The following is a 20838-nucleotide window of genomic DNA, read 5'->3' as shown; positions in this document are numbered from 1 at the left end:
AACACAAGAGATTTATTTTTCAGAACCAATTTACTTTTACTCAGCACATACTTCTAATACCTCTTTCTAAACTACTTGCCTTGTGCTATCTTTCTTTCTCCCTTCTGATTAATTTCTGTACATTCTACAGACCTTAACTGAAACATAATGGCACCTTCATCATGAAACGTTCCCTAACCTGACTCTCCCCAGGTCCAGGTTAGGAAATTTTTATGTGCTCCTAGGCATTAAATTATTCATAGAATTCATCACATTGAATTAACTGTTTAATTGTCTGTCTACCCATTAACCATAAAATCAACAAGGATAGAAGATAACTTATCATCTTCTCCAGGATCCTAACACAGTGCCTGACACTTAGTAGGTTTAGTGTGTCATTGATGACTATGTGAGAGAAGTGGTGGATCCCCACGCATCTCAAGCTGAGAATCAGAAAGGGAATGAGGAGGCCCTTCCAGGCAGGCATACTAAGATGAGAGGGGTTGCCAGTGAGAGAGAACAAAGTCACAAACCTAGAACTGATTAAAACAGTACAGCAATGGCTATTTATCATGGTGATACTGTGTCATTACTTGAGGGCCAATTTTATTTGGTTATATCTGTAAAAGAAAGCATTGAAATACGGATAAGACATTTTGGCACAAAGTTCTACTCAATATAGTTGAAAGGCAGGGATAAGGAGAAAAGACTTATTATTTGTTGTATGGCCTTATTTTAATATATATTTTAATATATATTGCCTCATTTAATTTTCTTAAACACAAAGTCAGTATTATTATCCCTTTTACCAACAAGGAAACTGGAGTCCCAGAGAAAGTGGCTTGCCCAACACTACAGAGAAAGAAAGTCACAGAGCTGAGAGTCAAACCTATGTCTCTCAAACCCAAACTGAGAGACATTCCATACAATAACTAATTGCTACTTTTCAAAAATGTCAATGTCACAGAAGACAAAGAATGGAGAACTGTCACAGATTGGAAGAGGTACTGACAAGTAAATGAAATGTGGGATCCTACACCAGGAAGAGGACGTTAGTGGGAAAACTAGGAAATTCATTTAAGTCTACAGAATAGTTAATTTCCTGCTTTAATTAGAGTATGGTTTTGTAATTTGTTAACAGTAGGAGGTACTAAGTGAAGAGAACTCTGTTTTTGAACCATATCTCTTAGTTTAATATTATTTTAAAATAAGACATAAAATAAGATGTGAAAAATTTAAAAAAAAACACTATGTTTCATGCTGCATCATCTGGCAGAATTTATTCTGTGAAACTTATTCTATACTGTAATGGAAGAAGAGACATTTATATACTTTGAACAGGAGAGGTAACAAAAAAGCCTTTGAAATGTGAAGAGATGGGTAAGAAGATTTACAGACAGGATCTTCTATTCTAGCTTTTCAGTCTTTTCTGTTCAAAACTTATTCTTATTAGGAGATATCATAGAAAAATAGTTTATTATTTTCATACTTAATAATTAAGTGCTTACTGGGGTGCTTGGGTGGCTCAGTCAGTTAAGTGTCTGCCTTTGGCTCAGGTCATAATCCTGGAGTCCCAGGATTGAGCCCTGCAACAGGTTCCCTGCTCCTCAGGGCATCCGCTTCCTCTGCCGTCCCCACCTACCCCCTCCACTGCTGGTGCCTGTGCCCACACATTCTCCCTCTCTCTTTTTCCTGCTCTCACACTCCCTCAAATAAATAAAATCTTTTTTAAAAATACTGTTAAAAAATAATTAAGTGCTTACTATTTCTACTTCCAGAGAAGCATGGACTATAATCCCCATCACCCGGCAAACCCCATTTTAGGAGTGGGAACAGATACACAGATTCGATGTAGCAAACACTGTGATGGCAGCGTATACAAACTACATTGGGAGCACAGAGGAGGGCTTTTGTAGTCTGACACATCACAAAGGGAGGGACATTTGAACTAGACCTTAGCTCTTCATAATAGCTATCATTTACTAAATGTCTACCATGTGCCAGAAGCTTGTAAGTGGCTCCATGCTCCCCCTCTACTTTGAAAGCCCTAGTTTCCTTTAAGTAGTATTTCTTTGCTTGTGACCTCATGGTTTCTTGACACTCAGAATAGCTTTTAATCTCCCAACCAGTGGATTTTGGCATATTCTGTGTTTATTTTGCTCAGTTCAGAGCTGTAATCCTGGGACATGTTTGGCAAACACATTTTCTTCCTCCTTTCCTTATACGTGGCACTTCCTGGTTTTTACAGTTCCTTTTAGGTTTCTTAATCTGTAGCTGTCAATTCTAGTACTGCTATGACTCAGTTGGTGACACTTGGGAGAAGAGGTTGTGTTTCCTAATTTGGAGAGACGGGGTAGAGATGGCTAGGGATGGTGATTTTTACATTTCTTGAAATCACTTAAATACATTTCCATTTTTCTTGATAATTGGTTTGATACTAATGTAACAAAAATATGGACCATTAATTTGCAGTACCCTGTAAGTAATGGATAGAAAATAGTCATCAACACGTTTTCCAGAAGGATGAGAAGGAAGCGTAAAAGAAGCTAATTAATTGAGATCTGGTGGGATTTATAAGATACCCAATAATGAGGCACTTCAGCCTGTTTTGGTTCTTTAACAAACTAAGGTGGTTTAGAAAATTTTTTTTTTTTGTCTAGCTGCTTTGCCTTTGTTTTAGCATTCCTGTATTTCATATAGATTATGTGCAAAGCACTGTACAGATGCCAGGGTTGCAGAGGTAAATTGGACACATTTCCTTCACTCCAGAAGCCCAGTTAAGAGAGGAAGAATGTGCACACATGAATAGCTGTAAGAAGTTATGTCACATAATGAGAGCTACAGAGCCTAAGCAACCTAGAAGAGTACCTGGCGCATAAGAGGTGCTCCTTAAATATTTAATGAATGAATTCTAACTTGGAGGATTAGAAAGGTTTTGGGAAGAAATTGGATTTCAATATGCTCAGAGGAAGGGTAGAAATTCTACAATTCTGAGTTACGATTTTTACAAAAGATAAATTAGCACAGGTGGCACTGTAAAGTATACCTTGCAGTAGAGATTCAAAGTAGGATTTTGGGGATAAGTTCTTGGGGAATTTATTGGGAGCCCTGTAAAAATGGTACATTGAGATAGACATGATCTAGGATAAAGTCTCACATACATGTATTATTTTCCAAGAAGCATGAGAGTTTTTAAATATGTTAAAGCAGATTACTTCTACCATTCTAGAAGCATGGTTAAGCACCTTTTTTTCTGTGCCTAAATCTTTCCAGTGCACAGAACATGAGTCTCTAGCTTCAAAATGTCTCCTTGAGGAGACCAGACATGAACACTGGAAGGCAATAAAATCACCAGCAAAAAGAGCAAGGTGGCAGAACAGGAAGTCCCAGCCCTCACTACCCCACAGAGACACCAACCAAACAGTATATGGACCAAAATACCATTATGAGAATTCCAGAAGACAGTTAATATGTTGCAGTACCCCCAGCCAATCTCAAAGCCAAGAATGGCCACACTGAAATGAGTAAGAACTGTTTCATTTTACTTGTGTTCCCCCCCCCCTTTCCCCAACCAGCACAACTCAGCACTAGCAGAAAATACCCCAGTTCATGGGTTCTCCTTAAGAGGGGAGAGAGGAGTAGAGTGGCATTCTGGCTTTTGGGGGGGCTACCCAAGGGTCTTGAACCTGTCTCACCTGACTCAAGACACTGACAGAGAGCTGGCATACTTTGAATGCCTAGTATCCCCTGTTAACAGGAGAGCAGGGCAGCTTGCTGCTCAGAACCAGAGAACTTAAAATGTTGCAGACAGACACCAGAGGGAGCAAGAGATTATGATGTCCTGAAAAAGAAACTAAAATAAACCAACAAAACTCTCTAATTGAAAAATTGTCTCATAATCCACAAAAAGGTTTCAGAAGCCCCCAGGTTTCCTAGCCAAGGTGATTGGTGTCTTCTTTTTTACAAAGTCAGGATGTAAAGTCTAGAAGAAGTCCCCCCCCCTTTTTTTTTCCAAATGTGCAGATCCCAAAACAAAGGTATAAGACACACAAAGAAACAGGGAAATATGGCACATACAAAGGAACAAGATAAATCTCCAGAAACCAATCTTAAAGAAACAGGTATATGAATTAACTGACAAAGAATTCAAAACAGTTATCATAAAGGTGTTCAATGAGCTCAATAAAATGATGCATGAAAAAAATTTTAAAAAGAGAAAAAATTTTTTAAAACCAGTTTTAAAGCTGAAGAATACAATAATTGAACTGAAAAATTAGGTAATTGGGTACAGGATTTCAAGAGCAGGCTTGATCCAATAGAAGAAAGAATGAGTGAACTCAAAGACAAGTCATCTGAAATCATGCTATCACAGGAACAAAAAGGAAAGAGAATGAAAATGAATGAAGAAAGCCTAAGAGATGCATGCGGTACCATCAGATAGACCAATATACACATTATAGTACTCCCAAAAAGTGAGAGAATGGGTCAGAAAGCTTATTTAAAGAAATAATAGCTAAAAATTTCTCAGTCTGGGGAAGGAAATGGATATCCACATTCAAGAAGTCCCACAAACTCCCAACTATAATGAACCCAAAGAAATCCGCACAAAGCAACATAACCAACTTGTCATAAGTCAGAGACATAGAGAGAATTTTGAAAACAGTGAGAGGAAAATGACTTGTCATGTACAAGGGAACCCTGATAAAATCAATGATTTCTCACCAGAAACCCTGCAGGTCAAAAGGGATAGACTGATGTATTAAAAATACTAAAAGAAAAAATGGCCAACCCAGAAAACTATACCCAGTAAAACTATCCTTCAGATATGAAGAAGAAAAAGCTATCCCAGGTAAATAAAACCTAAGGGAATGATCACCACTAGACTTGCCTTACAAGAAATTCTAAAGCGAGAGATGCCTAGCTGGCTTAGTCCATATAGCATGGCAACTTTTGATCTTGGGGTGGTGAGTTTGAGCCCCACATTGAGTGTAGAGATTACTTTAAAAAAATCTTTAAAAATTTTTAAAAAGAAATTCTAAAGTGAGTCCTTCAAGTAGGAACAAAAGGATGCCAAACACCAATATGGAAAGCATATGAAAGTCCAATTGATCCTTTAACAACATGGGATTGAAATGCATGGGTACAGTTATATATGGATGTTTTAAATAAACATATGGTACCATAAGTGTATTTTCTTTTCCTTATGATTTTTTAAATAACATGGTCTACTCTTTAGCTTACATCATTATAGGAATATAGTATATAATACATGTAACATTCAAAATACATGTTAATTAACTGTTTATGTTATCATAAGTCTTCCAATCAGCAGAAGATTCTTAGTAGTTAAGTTTTAGGGGAATCAAAAGTTGTATTAGGATTTTCAACTGTACATGGGGTTGGCACCCTTAATCCCCATGTTGTTCAAAGGTCAACTGTGTAAAGCTTGCTGGTGATTCAGAATTGTGCATTACTATAACAAGGAGGCTATAAATCATTTTAATTCTGACAAAGAATTATAATATAGAAACTTTATGGTAACAACTTGTATATTTCTATATAAAAGTATAGTAATAACTATAAAAATACATTAATGAATACCTAATATACAAATAGGTATTTTGTGGGACACTTGGGTGGCTCAGTCAGTTAAGCATCCAACTCTTGATCTCATGGTCATGAGTTCAAGCCACACACTGGGATCCATGCATAAAAATATACATATATATTGTGACATCAATAAAATAAAATGTTGGGGAGATAAGTAAAAGGATAGCATATTTGTTTACAGTTGAAGTTATTATTAGATTAAAATGGATCATTACAACTATTTTATATGTAAGCCCACTAGTAACATAAAGAAAATACCTATCAAAGAAGAAAGTAAGGAATCAAAGCATGTTACTACAAAACAATCTGTAGAACAAAAGCACAAATCTACAGCAGGAATAGAATGAGGGACAGGGCAACTACAAGATAGAAAACAAAATACTCCCTTTTCTACCAATAATTACTGTAATGTAAGTGTGTTAAACTCCCCAATAAAAAGGCACACAAAAATCAAGATCCAATTATATAGTGTCTACTCAAATAGACTCTAGAGATTCACTTTAGATTTAAGGACACACATAAGATGAAGGTGAAAGAATTGAAAAAAAGATATGCCATGTGAATTAATAACCTGAAGAGAGTAGAGTGGCCATACATCTATAAGACTAAATAGTCTTAAAGTGACTATTACTAATAGTCCTAAAGTGAATCAGAAGATATAAAGGACAATTTTCAATTTTCCAGGAATAGATAACAATTTAAATACAAAGACACTATCAGGACACCCAGATATAAGAAGCAGACACTGAAAGAACTGAAGGAAAAAGAAGATGGCAAAGCAATAAAGGTAGGGGATTTCAGTACCCAAATTTGGATAATGGATAGACATCCAGAAAGAAAACTAATTAGGGAAACAGATGCTTTAAACAATACTGCAGACCAAATGGACCTAACACATGTATACAAAATATTCCATTCACCAGCAGCAAAATACACATTTTCCTCAGTGCACATGGAACATTCTTCCGTAGAGATCACGTTAGTTCACGAACAAGTCAGCAAATCTGAGATATGCCATGGTTTTATCCATTAATCTGTCATTGGACACTTGGACTACTTCTATAATTTGGTTATTGCAAATGCTGCAATAAACATGGGGAGCATATATCTCTTTTTATTAGTGTTTTCATATTCTTTCAGTGAATACCCAATAGAGGAATTACTGGATAATAAGGTAATTCTTTTAATTTTTTGAGGAATCTTCATACTGTTTTCCACAGTGGCTGTACCAGTTTGCATTACCACCAACAATGCACTAGGGTCCCTTTTTCTCTAATCCTTGCCAACACTTATTGTTACTTGTTTTTTATTTCAGCCATTCTTACAGGTATAAGGTGATATGTCATTGTGGTTTTGATCTGCATTTCCCTGATGATTAGTGATGCAGAGCATCTTTTCCTTTCATATGTTGGCCATCTAGATGTCTTCTTCTGAGAACTGTCTGTTCATGTCTTCTGCTCATTTTTTTTTTTTAGATTTTATTTATTTACTTGACAGAGAGAAATCACAAGTAGATGGAGAGGCAGGCAGAGAGAGAGAGGGAAGCAGGCTCTCTGCTGAGCAGAGAGCCCGATGCGGGACTCGATCCCAGGACTCTGAGATCATGACCTGAGCCGAAGGCAGCGGCTTAACCCACTGAGCCACCCAGGCGCCCCTTCTGCTCATTTTTTAATTGGATTATTTGTCTTGAGTGTTGAGTTGTTATTTTGTTTATTTGTTTGTTTAGCCAACATATAATACATCATTAGTTTTTTTTATTTATTTTTATTTATTTTCAGCATAACAGTATTCATTATTTTTTCACCACACCCAGTGCTCCATGCAATCCGTGCCCTCTATAATACCCACCACCTGGTACCCCAACCTCCCACCCCCCTGCCACTTCAGACTCCTCAGATTGTTTTTTAGAGTCCATAGTCTCTCATGGAGAGAGACTTTCCCTTTCAATTTCCCCCAACTCCTTTCTCCTCTCTAACTCCCCATGTCCTCCATGCTATTTGTTATGCTCCACAAATAAGTGAAACCGTATGATAATTGATTCTCTCTGCTTGACTTATTTCACTCAGCATAATCTCCTCTTTTTGATGCAATGTTCAGTGATTCATTAGTTGCATATAACATCCAGTGCTCATCACATCACATGCCCTCCTTAATGCCCATCACCAAGTTACTCCATCCCCCTACCCACCTCCCTTTCTGCAGCCCTCAGTCTATTTCCCAGATTTTAAGAGTCTCTCACGGTTTGTCTCCCTCTCTGATTCCTTCCCATTTGGTTTTCTGTCCCTGTCCCTGTGATCCTCTGCTCTATTCCATATCCCATATGTTGAGTTATATCAGTTCTTTATATATTTTAGATACTAACTCTTTATCAGGCATGTCCTTTGCAAATATCTTCTTCCATTTACTAGTTTATCTTTTAGTTTTGTTGAGTGTTTCCTTTTCTGTGCAGAAGCTTTTAAATTTGAAGTAGTCCCAAGAGTTTATTTTTACTTTTGCCTCCCTTGCCTCAAGAACATATCTAGAAAAAAAATGCTGTGGCTGATGTCAAATCCGTGTATTCCTCTAGGATTTTTATGGTTTCAGGTCTCACATTTAGGTCTTTAACTCATTCTGAGGGTCTCTCTCTCTCTTTTTTTTTTTTTTAAGTATGGTATAAAAAAAGTCATCTGGTTTTATTCTTTTGCATGGAGCTGTCCAGTTTTCCCAAAACCACTTTTTGGAGAGGGTTTTTTTCCCCCCATTGCATATTCTTGCCTCTTCTGTTGAAGATGAATTGACTGTATAATTGTGGATTTATTTCTGGATTTTCCATTCTGTTCCATTGATCTGTACATCTATTTTTGTGCCAGTTCCATACTTTTCTAATTACTGCAGCTTGGTTGTATATCTTGAAATCTGGGATTATGATACCTCCAGTTTTGTTGTTCTTTTTGAAGATTGTTTTGGCTATTTGGGTTTTTTTTTAATTCCACACATATTTTATGATTATTTGTTCTAGTTCTGTGGAAAATGCTATTGATATTTTGCTAGGAATTGCTTTAAATCTGTAGATTGCTTTAGGTAATATAGACATTTTAAGAGTATTTGTTGCCATAAATCTTCCATGTGAAGCACATGAACATCTTTCCATTTGTTTGTGTCATCGTTAGTTTTATACTTTATACTCATATATATATATATATAAATATAATATACTTTATACTTATACTTTATACTTATATCATCATGTTTTATACTTTTCAAATTTAAAGATCTTTCATGTCCTTGATTAAGTTTATTTGACAACTTCTTTAAATAAGACAACAAACGAATTAGCTGCATTGGTTGACTCTTCCTTTCACAAATGATTTTTCTGTTACATGTGATGCAGCTTGGTAGCATTTTACCCACAGTACAACTTATGTCAAAATTGGAGTCTGTCCTCTCAATTCTTGCCACTGCTTTACCAGCTAACTTTATATAATATTCTCAATGCTTTTTTGTCATTTCAACAATCTCTCTAGTGCCTTCATCAGAGTCCATCTCAAGAAATTACTTTCTGTCCTAATCCTTAAAAAAGCAACACTTTATCCATTAAAGTTTTGTCACGAGATTGCAGCCTTTCAGCCCCATCTTCAGGCTCCACTTTTAATTCTCTTGCTATTTTCATCACATCTCTTGTTACTTCTTCCACTGAAGTCTAGAACCCCTCAAAGTCCTCCATGAAAGTTAGAACCAGCTTCTTCCAAATTCCTGTTAATGCTGATATTTTGACCTCTTCCCATGAATCACAAATATTCTTAATGGCATCTATGGTGAATCCTTTACAGAAAGTTTTGAATTTACTTTGTCTAGACCCATCAGAAGAATCACTGTCTGTGGCAGCTACAGCCTTACAGGTGTATTTCTTAAGTAATAACTCTTGAAATTCACAGTAACTCCTTGATCAATGGAATGGATGTTGTGTTAGCAGGCATGAAAACGACATTCATTTCATTGTATATCTCTGTCAGAACTCTTAGGTAATCAGGTGCATTGTCAATAAGCAGCAGTATTTTGAAAGAAGTCTTTTTTTCCTAAGCAAGTAGGTGTTTGTAAGTAGACTTAAAGTATTCAGTAAAACAGGTTCATAAACAGATGTGCTGTCATCCAGGCTTTGTTCCATTTATAGAGCAAAGGTAGAGTAGATTCAGTGTAATTCTGAAGGGCCCTAGGATTTTCAGAATGGTAAATAAGCATTCATTTCAGCATAAAGCTACCAGCAGCATCAGCCCCTAACAAGAGAGTCGGCCTGCCCTTTGAAGGTTTGAAACTAGTCATGGATTTCTCCTCTCGAGCTATGAAAGTCCTAGATGGCATCTTCTTCCATTATGAGGCAGTTACATTTACATTGAGAGAATCTGCTGTTTAGTGTAGCCACTTTCGTTAATTACTTGACCTAGATTTTCTGGATAACTTGCTGCAGCTTCTACATCGACACTTGCTGCTCCACCCTACACTTTTATGTTATGGAGATGGCTTCTTTCTTTAAACCTCATGAACCAACCTCTGCTAACTTTTCTTCTACATTTTTCTCACCTCTCAGCCCTTATAGAATTGAAGGGACCTAGGGCCTTCCTCTGGATTATGTTTTGGCTTAAGAGAATGTGGTTGCTGGTTTGATCTTCTATCTAGACAACTGAAACTTTCTCTATCTCAGCCATGAGGTTGTTTCACTTTCTTATCATCTGTGTGTTGACTGGAGTGGCACTTTCAATTTCCTTAAAGGAAAAAAAAATTCCTTAGAACTTTTCCTTTGCATTCACTGCTTGGCTAACTGTTTAATGCAGGAGAATAAACTCTTGGCCTGTCTCAGCTTTTGACATGCCTTCCTCATTTAGTTCAGTCATTTCTAGCTTTTGATTTAAAGTGGGAAACCTGGAAATCTCCTTGTCACTTGAACATGTAGAGGCCAGTATAAGGTTATTAATTGGCCTAACTTCAGTATTGTGCCTCAAGGAATAGGGAGGCCCAAGGAAAGAGAGTTGGGGGAATGGCTGGTAGGTGGAACAGTCATAACGTACACCTTTATCAAGGTCATCATCTTATATAGGTTCAATTCATGGTACCCCAAAACAACTAAAATGATAACATCATAGATCACTGATTACAAGTCACCACAACAAATATAATAATGAAAAAATTTGAAGTATTTCAAGTATTTCCATATGTGACACAGAAACATGAAGTGAGCAAATGCTGTTGGAAAAATGGCACCAGTAGACTTGCTCAGTGCAAGGTTGCCATAAATCTTCCATGTGAAGCACAATAAATAGAGGTGGGCCTGCATTTGCACTCTCATGTTCAATGTAGAATTATTCATAATAACCAAGAGGTAGAAATAACTTAAATGTCCATTGACGATGAGTGGATACAGAAAATGTGTGTGTGTGTGTGTGTATACATACACACACACACACACATATATATATGGAACACTCTTCAGCCATAAAAAAGAAGGTGGTCCTGTCTTATGCTACAACGTGGATGAACCTGAGGGCAGTGTGCTAAACAAAATAAGCCAGTCACACAAGGACATGTACTGCATGATATGATTTCACTTATTTGAGATACCTGAAGTAGTCAGACTCATAAAAAAGAAAGTAAAATGGTGGTTGCCAGGAGCTGGGATGAAGGGAAGTGGGAAGCTGCTATTAAGTGAGTATTGAGTTTCAGTCATGTGAAATGAAAAAGTTCTGGAGATTTGTTTTATAACATTGTGCTTATAGTTAATTAGATTGTAATATATACTTAAAAATTGTTAGAGGGTAAATTTATATTACATGTTTTTATCATTTAAAAGACCAGTGAAAGTACTAATACGGGAAAATAGATTAACAGACTTCTGTTTGAAATTGTAAATAGTCCATATTACAGATGAGCAAATTGAAATGTGACAGAGAACATATAAGTTCCTAGTAATGAAACCATGACCTGGGTCATAGTCTCCTGAGCCCTTATCCAGGGTTTCCCTTCCTGTAACCTGAATCAATGTGTCCTCATTTTACTGAATTGACAAATGAGACAAAGCAACATATTTGTGACTTTAATTTTATACATATCTAATATTGTCTGAGTAGGATTCACTGAAAAAGCATTTAATTAAAAGACATAATTTCTTGATGTTTCATTGCATTTTAAAAAGCGTTAAATATTTTATTAGCATCCTTAGTTTTAATTCATAGTGACCTGTTCTTCAGGGAATATTTTAAAGAATATGCTGATATAGTATGTGTATATATTTTCTTAGCCAAGGAGTTGGTTAATTGAAAAGTGATGTACATGGGGCGCCTGGGTGGCTCAGTGGGTTAAGCTGCTGCCTTCAGCTCAGGTCATGATCTCAGGGTCCTGGGATCGAGTCGCGCATCGGGCTCTCTGCTCGGCAGGGAGCCTGCTTCCTCCTCTCTCTCTCTGCCTGTCTCTCTGCCTGCTTGTGATCTCTGTCAAATAAATAAATAAAATCTTAAAAAAAAAAAAAGAAAAGAAAAGTGATGTACAAACCTTAAATAATTTGATATGATACTGTTGGATCTAAGAGTCTATTGGTGAGCACTTCAGAAGGTGACAAGAAAGTTCCTTATATAAACAAAGAAAATACAAGTGCAACCCTACAGCAAGGGGATTGTTTTTTGCTGAGTCATTTGCAAAGCCATGCAGGTGCCTGTTTGATTTTCATTATAAGAGCAAAAGCCTGGAACTGGCCGTTAACCACATTGTTTGAAAGCCTGGAACTGGCCGTTAACCACATTGTTTTCTTTGTATTAAGGAGCCAGAACATGGACTCCGTAGTTAATTACATGGGATTAGAAATCCTTCAGTCCTCCACAGGTAATGGTACTCTTCCTGATGCCAATTGCATATTAGTACCTCCTTTCACTGTGTGTCACTTATTCAGGCTGTCAAGGACAACCTGCACTTTTTTCATCAGTAATGTGAAGTCTGTGTCTAATAGACCAAATAAATATCTTAGTGACACAGAGAATATCAGAATCAGAGAGGAGGCCTTCATAGTATCTGGTCTAGTTTAGTCCTCCTGTTTTATAAATGAGAGCAGTGGAAATCAAAAGAGGAAAAGAGGGACGCCTGGGTGGCTCAGTTGGTTAAGCAGCTGCCTTCGGCTCAGGTCATGATCCCAGCGTCCTGGGATCGAGTCCCACATCGGGCTCCTTGCTCCACAGGGAGCCTGCTTCTCCCTCTGCCTCTGCCTGCCATTCTGTCTGCCTGTGCTCGCTTTCGCTCGCTCTCTCTCTCTGACAAATAAATAAAATCTTTAAAAAAAAAAAAAAAAGAGGAAAAGAATGGAAGTATGGGGTGGAGTACTTGCCAGAAGTTTCACAGCCTGTTACCAATAGAACTGTGATTCAAATTCAGGTTTCCTAAATCCCAACCTAGTATTCTTTCCACTCAGTTACTTGACACACTGCTAATTTAGGTATGGCAAGAACATTTAAGTGATGTTTTGATTGTTGTAGAGCTTTGCCCTCAAAGCTACATTCAGAATTGATCTATCAAAAAAAAAAAAAAAAGTGGGTCAGATTATAACTTTTTTTCTTTTTTAATTTAAATTCAATTAGCCAACATATAGTACATCATTATTTTTTGATATAATGTTCAATGATTCATTAGTTGCATATAGGACTTGGTCATCGCATCCCTGCCCTCCTTAATGCCCATCACCCAGTTACCCCATCCAACTACCCACCTACCCATTTGTAACCCGCAGTCTATTTCCCAAAGTCAGGAGTCTCATATATATGGTTTGTCTTCCTCTCTGATTTCTTCCCCTTCAGTTTTCCCTCCCTTCTCCTATTGTCCTCTGCTCCATTCCTTGTGTCCCACGTATGAGTGAAACCGTATGATAATTGCCTTTCTCTGATTGACTCATTTACTTCACTTAGCATACCTTCAAGTTCCATCCATGTCGATGCAAATGTTGAGTATTCATCCTTTCTGATGGCTGAATTAGATTCCATTGTATATATGAACTATATCCTCTTTCCATTCATCTGCTGAAGGGCATCTTGGCTCTTTTGGCTATTATGGATATTGCTGCTATGAACATTGGGGTGCATATGCCCCTTCTTTTCACAACTTCTGTGTCTTTGGGGTAAATACATAGTAGTGCAGTTACTGGGTCATAGGGCAGCTCTATTTTTAACTTCTTTTTTTTTTTTAAGATTTTATCCATTTATTTTACAGAGAGAGAGATCACAAGTAGGCAGAGAGGCAGGCAGAGAGAAAGAGGAGGAAGCAGGCTCCCCACTGAGCAGAGAGCCCGATGTGGGGCTCGATCCCAGGACCCTGAGATCATGACCTGAGCCGAAGGCAGAGGCTTTAACCCACTGAGCCACCCAGGTGCCCCTCTATTTTTAACTTCTTGAGGAACCTCCATACTGTTTTCCAGAGTGACTGCACCAACTTGCATTCCCACCAACAGTGTAGGAGGGTTCCCCTTTCTCAACATACTTGCTAACATTTGTTGTTCCCTGTCTTGTTCATTTTGTCTGTCCTCATTGGTGTAATGTGGTACCTCATTGTGGTTTTGATTTTATTTCCCTGGTGGCTAGTGATATGAAGCATTTTTTCATGTGTCTGTTAGCCATTTGACTTTAAGCTATCCTACAAAGCTATGGTCATCAAAACAGTATGGTACTGACACAAAAACATACACATACATCAATGTAACAGAGTAGTGAGCCCAGAAATGGACCCTCAACTCTATGGTCAACTAATCTTTGACAAAGCAGGAAAGAATATCCAATGGAAAAAAGACAGTCTCTTCAACAACTGGTGTTGGGAAAATTGGGCAGCTGCATGCAGAAAAATAAAACTGGAACATTCTCTCACATTATACACAAAGATAAACTCAAAATGGATGAAAGACCTAAATGTGAGACAGGAATCCATCAAAATCCTAGAGGTGAATACAGGCAGCAACCTCTTGGCCCTTGAACACAGCAACTTCTTGGAAGACACGTCTCTAAAGGCAAGGGAAACAAAAGCAAAGATCAAGTATTGGGCACTACCTGGATGGTTCAGTAGCTTAACTGTCTGCCTTCAGCTCAGGTCATGATCCCAGGGTCCTGGAATCAAGCCCCTTATCAGGCTCCCTGCTCAGCAGGGAGTCTGTTTCTCCCTCTGCTCCTCCCCCACTTCCACCATGTGCTCTCTCTCTCTCTCTTGCTCACTCTCTCTCAAATAAATAAAATCTTTTTTTTTTTAAATAAACTATTGGGGCTTCATCAAAATGAAAAGCTTCTGCACAGCAAAGGAAACAATCAACAAAACTAAAAGGCAACCCATGGAATGGAAGAAGATATTTGCAAATGACATTACAGATAAAGGGCTGGTATCCAAGATCTATAAAGAACTTCTCAAATTCAACACCCAAAAAACAAAGAATCCAGTCAAGAAATGGGCAGAAGACGTGAACAGACACTTCTCCAAAGAAGACATGTAAATGGCTAACAGATTATAACTTTATTTTTTTAAGTATGTAATTGTCATTTATTGTATGATGTTTGCAGAATGCTGTTTTCAGTGTTAGAATTTTACATAATAGAAAATTTTTAAAGATTTTTATTTATTTATTTGATAAATACTTGATCCCAAGTAGATAGAGAGGCAGGCAAAAAGAGAGGGAAGCAGGCTCCCTGCTGAGCAAAGAGCGGGGCTCAATCCCAGGACCCCAAGATCATGACCTGAGCTAAAGAAGGAGGCTTAACCCACTGAGCCACCCAGGCACCCCCATAATAGAGATTCTACATCATTCTCTTTGTATAAAACACTCAAATTGTTTACCATGTTAATTAAGGATTCTATGTAATTATTGGATGTATGTAATGTTATAAGAACATTATGGTATAACTTTAATTGTCCTTCCAGTGCAGTCATATGAAATAGTATCATCACCATCATTGTGACTATAATCTAAAATCATTAATTGACTGCTTGAGGAAGAAATTGACACATCTAGCTTCATAACAGAGATTTTACCACACTGCCTTCAAATGGTAGGTAAAGCAAATGAAACTATTAAATATGTAAAAATTAATAAACTTGGTTTAACACAAAGAACCTTATATCCAATATTAGAAATATACATGCTTTATAAGAACACATGGAAAATTTATAAGAATTGACTGTGTAATAGACCTCTGAGCAGGTCTTCATAAATGTCAAAGAATCAGTTATACATAGGATCCTGTTCTGCTTTAGGTTTGACTGAATAGGCTCCTATAACTGGGTAAAGCATGAAAAAAATACCTAAAGGTACTAGAGGTCATTCAAAAACTGATACTTTCTGATTGGAATAGACACTTAGAAGAGGAGAACAGCATTGTGTGAGTTCCCTGGTTTATGCCTTTTTACCTGAGAGCAGGGCATAGTTGGTACCACATGCAGCTACTAGAATTACCATAGAAAATCCATTCTTTCTGGCCTGAAGAACTAGAGGACAATTCAAGACAAAAACAATTGCTAGAATGTGAAGATTAAGTTCAGAAATGAGAGAGCCAGAAAGTGGGATCCCCTAATTATTTATAAATGTCTGAATTATCCTAGTAACATAAATGTATGGGACAGACAGAGCTAAAGACAAAAGAGCTGAAGGGAGATTTCAGCTGTTATCCATGAATAGTTTTGCAGTTTGAATCTAACAAAGTCAAACTTCTGCTCTAAAAAAGAAAATCAAATTAAAAAGTACAGTAATTGAAATAAAAAATGTACTGAATAATAAATGAAAGGGAGTGATGATAATTAGAAAAATTACCAGTAGACAAATACCACAGTAATAAATACTGCAGGAGAGAATCATTAATGGATGTCAAAATTAGTGAGCAAAAGTGTGACAAGAAACAATATTTTCGAAGCCTCAAAGTAACTCCCCGCAAGAAAACTTTTAATTACAAAAAGGGAAAATAGAAACCTTACAATTAAAAACTTGGTAGATATTACCTTAACCATGTGATCAAAGCTTATCACCAGAAACAACATATCAGCATCATTTACTTTCTGATATTATCTACTTAGAAGTTCATAGCATCACTTTTGAGGTATTCTTATAAAAAATGCATAACCATCACTTAGTCATGAGAAAACATCAGACAGATCCAAATTGAGGGCAGTCTATGAAGTGACTGACCAAAATGCAAAGATTGAAAAACTCACAGATTAGAGGATACTGGAGAGATGTGACAACTAAATTTTTTGTGGGATCCCAGGGCCAATAAATAAATAAATAAATAAAATAACATCAGTGAGAAAACTGGGAAAATTCTAATAAGATCTATTTTCTGGTTTTGGTAGTTGTGAAATAAGAGAGATTGAGAAAGACAAGTATGATTTCACTTATATGGAGTATTGAAAAACAAAACAAAACAGAAAGAGACTCACAGATACAGAGAACAAAGTGGTAATTACCAGAGGTGGTGGGAGTGGAAGGATAGACAAAATAGGTGAAGAGGACTGAGAGACAAACTTCTAGTCATAAAATATATAAGCCATGGGCACATAATGTACAGCATAGGGAATATAGTCAATAATATTGTAATACTTTTGTATGATAATGAATGGCAATTGGACCTATTTGATTATTTCATAATATGTAAAAATATCAAATCACTATCTTGTACACTTGAAACTGCTATAATTTTGAAAGTCAATTATAATTCTATTTATTTATTTATTTAACTGGTCAGCCTTTCTTTATTGGTGAATAGGCAGGCAATGGGCAAGTTAGGGTGCAGGGAGCAACTGGGATAAGTGTTCTGCATTTGCTATCACAGCAATTCCTGCAGCCTCTGTGACCAGACTACTACCCCCCTGTAACTGGGTGTATGGACAGCCAGAGCAGTGAGGGGGCAGATAGGGCCTACCAGCAGCCACATGGTCCAAGCTGTCTCAACTCACAACACAGACCCAAGGCAGCCCACCAGAACTGTCTTCAGATACTCAGGATATTCATACCATGTACAACATTTTACCCCTCTTCAAGGCTCCCAACAAGGCCCAGCAACTTTAAGAGGTAGACCCCAGAAAAAGACCAGGCTACCCTTCACAGCTTCTGTGATAGGCTAGGAAGCTAAATGGCCAAGGAACATGGAGGGGATGAGTTAGGGGGAGGGCAGCAGGGTATAGGCAGGAGACAGTGCTAGGACAGGAGGGACAGGTGCAGGGATCACAAGGGGACAGGCAGAGGACAAGAGGGGTCTCACAGGATGCTTATGGCTCCCCCAAGGTACTTACAAAATGGTTCAAAAGGACAAACAAAACCCTCAAGAACAGAATTCTACATGTAGAAAACCCTATTTTAGTTTTAAAAAGGAAAGAAATGTGATCTAACCCATGGCATGGTCTGCTTTCATGGGGCAGGTCTCCCTTAAGAGGAAAGAACATGGCATCTGCAAATACCAGACAGCTAGGCTGCACTGAACAGAGGCTGGAGGCCTTTGTTGGAGTTCCTCAAGCAAATGTTCTTGCCTTTATTGTTCACATGCCCAGTGCTCTTCAGAGGAACAGAACCCATGCCATCATCATTACAGTACATTGTCCAGCTTCTGCCGTTTCTCATATATGAAAATAACTTGTGATCAGCACCAGCACCTCAACTACTACACCCAGGAAGGGCAAAAGCATGGCAAAGTGGTTTTTCACATATGGCACAATGATGGTCTGGCTGGTGGTGCCCTCCAAGTTGGTGCCATTGCAGGCATATTTGCCAGGGTCTGCCTCAACATCCAGATTCGAGATATGCAGCTCCATCTTGGTCTCCAAGGCCACCACGAAGGACTTACTCTGTGAGCAGTTACTGAGGACCTGGTCCCTGGAGCTACTAATTTTACCACACCTAGTTGCTAACCAGCGATTAGGAGTCCAACTTGCAGCCCAGCATGACTATCTCCCCCTCAGTGGCATGCTCTGAATTATTCGTGGCCTTGATGTTAGGGAGCCCCTTCATTTCAATGCTGGTCTTGACTGAATGCTCTGGGAGGAAGATGCATGCATACTCACTGGAGTGGTCATCCAAGTCCACCTCATACTTCTTCTCCAGGCAGTGTGTCTGTACTTCAGCACCTTGCCCCCCCACTTCACCCAGCAGTGGCTGACAATCTCAGTGGCACTATCATTCAAAGCATGTTTTGGAGCCAATATCATCTGCAGAAGTCCAGAGCCTGCTTCCTGCCCCAGAGCTGCCCTTGGTGCTTGGCAGTGCCAGCACCACTAGCTGCCATGTCACCATGTCATCACTGTCCATGCCATCTCCTATAATTCAATTTTTAAAAGGAGTGGAGGTAGCAGAAAGAATAGTTGTTGAACCTGAGTTGTATTAAGATGAATTATTCAATCTGAAGAATAGAAAAGGTGGGGGAAAACAAAGAAGAAAAGGAAAAGGAACAGAACCTTGGGCATTTATTGAAGTATCAAACAGTGTAATACCCTGTAGTATACACTGGATATCTACAAGGAAAATAGAGAATGAGGCATCAAAATACTTAGAAAAGGGGCGCCTGGGTGGCTCAGTGGTTTGGGCTGCTGCCTTCGGCTCGGGTCATGATCTCAGGGGCCTGGGATCAAGCCCCGCATGGGGCTCTCTGCTCCGCAGGAAGCCGGCTTCCCTCTCTCTCTCTCTCTGCCTCTCTGCCTACTTGTGATCTCTGTCTGTCAAATAAATAAATAAAATCTTAAAAAAAAAATACTTAGAAAAAATAATGGCTAAAATTTTGCCAGATTTGGTGAAAGACATACACAAAAAGATGAAAGAGCTTAGCAAACTCCAAAAAAAATTACAACAAAGAAAATCATGCCTGGTCAGTCAATCTACTAAAAATCAAACCTAAAGAGAAAAATTTGAAAATAGCCACACTGTATACAGGCAAATAATGATTCAAATAGAGTTCAATACATCAACAAAATTTGGAAGACCCTGAAAATCCTTAGAAAAAAACAATCCAGAATTCTGTGTCTAGCAAAAACCAAAACAAAACCTTTAACAATGAAGGTGAATTAAATACATTTGCATATTAAAAAGTAGATGCCCAAGAGAATCTGTTGACAATAGGTTTGCACTACTAAAAGTGTTAAAAGAAGTCTTTTGAGGGGGCACCTGGGTGGCTCAGTGGGTTAAAGCCTCTACCTTCGGCTTGGGTCATGATCCCAGGGTCCTGGGATCGAGCCCCGCATCTGGCTCTCTGCTCAGCCTGCTTCTCCCTCTCTCTCTGCCTGCCTCTCTGCCTACTTGTCATCTCTGTCTGTCAAATAAATAAATAAAATCTTTAAAAAGAAGAAGAAGAAGAAGAAGTCCTTTGGGTGAAGAAAAAGATACCCAATGAAAATTCCCACCTTAATGACAGAATGAAGAGTACTACAAAAATGAAAATTTTTTTCTATTTATTTATTTATTTTAATTATGTTAGTCACCATACATTAGTCATTAGTTTTTGATGAGGTGTTCCAAGATTCACTGTTTATGTGTAACACCCAGTGCTCCATGCAATGCATGCCCTTCTTAATACTCCTCACAGGCCAACCCATCCCCCACCTCCCACCCCTCTAAAACTGACAGTTTGTTTCTCAGAGTCCACAGTTTGTCATGGTTCATCTCCCACTCTAATTCCCCACCTTAAATTTCTCCCTTCCTTCTCCTAATGTCCTCCATGCTATTCCTTATGTTCCACAAGTAAGTGAAACCATATGATAATTATCTTTCTCTGCTTGACTTATTTCACTTAGCATAATCTCCTCCAACCTCATCCATGTTGATGCGAAAGTTGGATATCCATCCTTTCTGATGGCTAAGTAATATTCTATTGTATATATGGACCACATCTTCTTTATCCATTCTTCTGTTTAAGGGCATCTCTGCTCTTTTGGCTATTATGGACATTGATGCTATGAACATTGGGATACAGATGGCCCTTCTTTTCACTACTCTGTATCTTTGGGGTAAATACTCAGTAATGCAATTGCTGGGTCATAGGGTAGCTCTATTTTTAATTTTTTTGAGGAACCTCCACACTGTTTTCCAAAGTTGCTGCACCAACTTACATTCCCACCAACAGTGTAAGAGGGTTTCCCTTTCTCCACATCCTCTCCAACATTTGATGTTTCTTGCCTTGTTAATTTTTGCCATTTCAACTTGTGTAAGGTGTTATCTCAATGTGGTTTTGACTTGAATCTCCCTGATGCCTAGTGATTATGAACATTTTTTCATGAGTCTGTTAAACATTGTAT

General features: G+C 38.1%; 1 protein-coding gene across 3 annotated transcripts in view; it reads left to right on the top strand.

The window, feature by feature from the left end:
- Positions 1-20838, top strand: part of SCAPER (S-phase cyclin A associated protein in the ER) — a 508924-nt gene that overhangs the window by 366749 nt on the left and 121337 nt on the right. The gene's annotated exons all lie outside the window — the stretch shown is intronic.

Source organism: Mustela putorius, unplaced genomic scaffold, assembly GCF_011764305.1.
Source record: "Mustela putorius furo isolate JIRA1106 unplaced genomic scaffold, ASM1176430v1.1 tig00003972_pilon_pilon_pilon, whole genome shotgun sequence".
NCBI classification, from domain to species: Eukaryota; Metazoa; Chordata; class Mammalia; order Carnivora; family Mustelidae; genus Mustela; species Mustela putorius.
This window is presented reverse-complemented; position numbering and strand designations above follow the sequence as displayed.